The sequence below is a fragment of the Musa acuminata genome, chromosome BXJ3-10 (assembly GCF_036884655.1).
Source record: "Musa acuminata AAA Group cultivar baxijiao chromosome BXJ3-10, Cavendish_Baxijiao_AAA, whole genome shotgun sequence".
NCBI classification, from domain to species: Eukaryota; Viridiplantae; Streptophyta; class Magnoliopsida; order Zingiberales; family Musaceae; genus Musa; species Musa acuminata.
Genome location: NC_088358.1, coordinates 8,075,154 through 8,078,255, shown reverse-complemented (window position 1 = coordinate 8,078,255; position 3,102 = coordinate 8,075,154). Strand labels below are relative to the sequence as shown.

The following is a 3,102-nucleotide window of genomic DNA, read 5'->3' as shown; positions in this document are numbered from 1 at the left end:
TAAGAAATTTTCAGAACCATGACTTATCATCTCTTTATCAAGTTGAATTTTATGAAATTCTTTCACCATCAAATTAGCAAATTCAGACATCCCAACTTCAATTTGACTTCCATGACAAAACCAGCACTATGAAGTTTATTGGTTGAAGTTCTACAGATTGCAGGCCAAATTGTACTATCCTAAACCTTAAAATAAATATAAATAGCAATATCTTCTATCTGAAAACCAACAATATTAGATTCAACAGGCTATTTTTCCATTGATAATCCTACTTCTTTTTCATAACACAATCTCCACAGCCATGGTGATCAGTCTACAAAACACTCATAACCTATATTTCATAGTTCACACATTGTTGGAATTTGATTCAAAGTCGTTGCACCATTACTGATGAACCTAATCTCCATTGAATTAGCTTTCGGTATTCAGATTAAGTGAGAGACCTAAAGGAAACCATTTAATGGTGCTTGACAACATAATAAGAACTAACAAGTAATAAAGGAAGCGTAATTCCAATTAAATTTGCCAAAGATGAACTTGATCCATTATTTTACACTGAAAAATATGCACCTGAAGCATTTGGATGCCTTCCTGGAAATTAAGTCTCAAGGTCTTTCTCAGGTATCGCAAAATGCAAACAAATCAGAATCAGTATCCACAAACAAGAGAAGGTTGTCCAAAAGCACAAAAGAGCATAATTCTTTCATATTTAAGGACATCATAAGGACATATTATGCCACTTGAGAATATAAGTTTTCCTCGAAATAAACACCATAGCATTCACCTTCAAGGGTTCAAAAGGACACTGTCTATTGATAGCATCAGGTTTCTTCTTGCAGTTCTCATTCAAGTCATCAAACATTGCTACAAACAAGCGGTCCACAATATCACAAACCTGTGCAATTACATTAATAAACCTTTAAAATTAAGTTAGTAAACTAGATAGGAAGATGAATTACACTCCAATCCTACCTCAAAATAGTGCTCCTTGATCTCCATTTCAACATCAAGCCCAACAAATTCACATAAATGCCTGTGTATATTAATCCTCTGCTCTAAAAACATAGCCAACTTCGAACACACGTCCAAAGCCACCACATATTACCATTGTTTATAAAGCTGAGGTGACTGTGCCAAGCATGCAGGTTGTATACAGCTGCACCACCTTCAGTTGATCCAGCTACCAACTTCGGAGTATGGATACCAATAAATCCCTCAGACCTCAGAAATCGCCTAAACACCTGAAGATATGTCATGTAGGTTCACAAAAGTTAACACATCCTGAAAAGCTGATAATTTGATTTGTACTTGTAGAAACATATGATGCAGTTGGAAGGGAACGAAATTCCCTTCCATAAAAATATAATGTTCCATTCCAAAAGCATAATGCTGATAATCTTAAGAGATGTCATTCCCTTCGAAAAAAAAGCTAATGTTCAACACTTAGGTAGGTATCTGTAACTATTGAGTTTTAGGGAAAAGAAATGAAATTCCATAATTGTATTAATACGATAAGAATTATTTGTCATTGAAAATATGACAAGTATTCTTAGCAAGTTTCTCATAACTATAAAATTACATGATTAATTTTTAAGTCTGTCTTTTCACATTAAATAAATGAACTTACTAGCCATATAAAAGTTAGACTTTCATAGTGTATATTATTTGTTATGATATTATTTCAATTGATGATAGTTAAGTTGTGATTGATTCTAAACACGGATTATAGAGACAAACTTAAAAAGCTAAAGCTTTTAAACTAAGTAGAACTGAGAATAATGATATAAAATGAAATTTTAGCACTACCAAGAGGAGAATGATGACTGTCATTAAAATGAACAAGAACTTTGTGCAAGCATTAGAGATCTTAAACTATTATTCAACAAGGGGGATTAATGAAGACATTGTTATTAGAATGAACATTAAATGATAAAATTGTAAAGAAACTTTGGGTCAGTTTCTTCGGTTAAAAAATTTACAAAAAGATTGTAGGCAAGTCATATTTTACAAATTGAGTAGACAATTATCAAATAACATGCACATAAAGATAGTGTCATCAAGACAAGAATACTGAGATGGATGAGCAAATTTACCACAAATGATAGAGTAAAAATGTTTTCATTTGCAAACAATTAGACATTTCTTAGAAAAAAGAACATAACCTTTTGAGATGGCATGGGTGTTTACAAAGGTGAAATATAGATGCCCCTAATATAAAAGGTGAGTCCATTTACATTTTCAATGTGAAGAAAGATAAGAGGCAACTATGAGAACTTAACTAGAAATAATAAATAGATATCCAATTGAACTAAGTTTAACAGTGATACAGAGATCAACGGTAGGAAAAGAACCACGTACCCAACAACAAATATTTTGCTAAGCCCCGTCCCCTTTATTGGATCTTTGGGGATGGGAACAATCCCTTGGAGGTCAACGATGGACTCGTTGCTAAGCCCCGTCACAAATTTCACCATCTGAGGGCTCACCGCCTCCTTAGCGACGGTGAGGATGAACTGGACCGTGCTCATGAACTGCCGCAGGACGAGGAACGCCATCTGATTGCTCACGGACCGGATGGCCTGAGCAAACCCCCCCGGATCAGCACCCTCGGGTCGGCCAGCTCGGCCCCCAGCCCGCTGATCGCCTTCGACTGGATCTCCTCGACCGGAACGTCCGCCGTAATAGGAAGTGATTTTTATGTTGTCGCTGCTCCGATCCAATCTGTTTTAAGTTGGGGTTAGTGTATCTGTTAATCAAGTTTGCAAAAGGTTTGGTGATTGATTTAGATATCTTGATATTAGTATATTTTTTTTTCCTTAATCCAAAGGAGAAACTGTAATTAAAACTTACATATATATATATATATATATGTTAATAAAGTTTCTAATAAGTTTCTCCGGGACAAATTTGCCCCTACAAAATAAACAAAAGCCAAACCACGTGGGCTGCACTTGGTTTGAACCATACCCTGTATCTCTCGTCAGGAGGTCACTCAGGTGCCAATCTAGTCATAACAGTGAGTCACTGTCTGAATTAGAAAGCTGTCATATTCTATCAATTCAAGATCATGGGATCAAAGCCATTGGGCTTATTCCAAAGGTT

General features: G+C 35.4%; 1 long non-coding RNA gene across 1 annotated transcript; it reads right to left on the bottom strand.

The window, feature by feature from the left end:
- Positions 1–553: 553 nt before the first annotated feature.
- LOC135650671 (uncharacterized) lies at positions 554–2,752 on the bottom strand. Its single transcript, XR_010501589.1, has 3 exons — positions 2,359–2,752; positions 973–1,241; positions 554–895 (listed from the first exon to the last, which is right to left on the bottom strand). It is a non-coding gene; the product is annotated as an uncharacterized LOC135650671 (long non-coding RNA).
- Between the last annotated feature and the right edge of the window lie 350 nt (positions 2,753–3,102).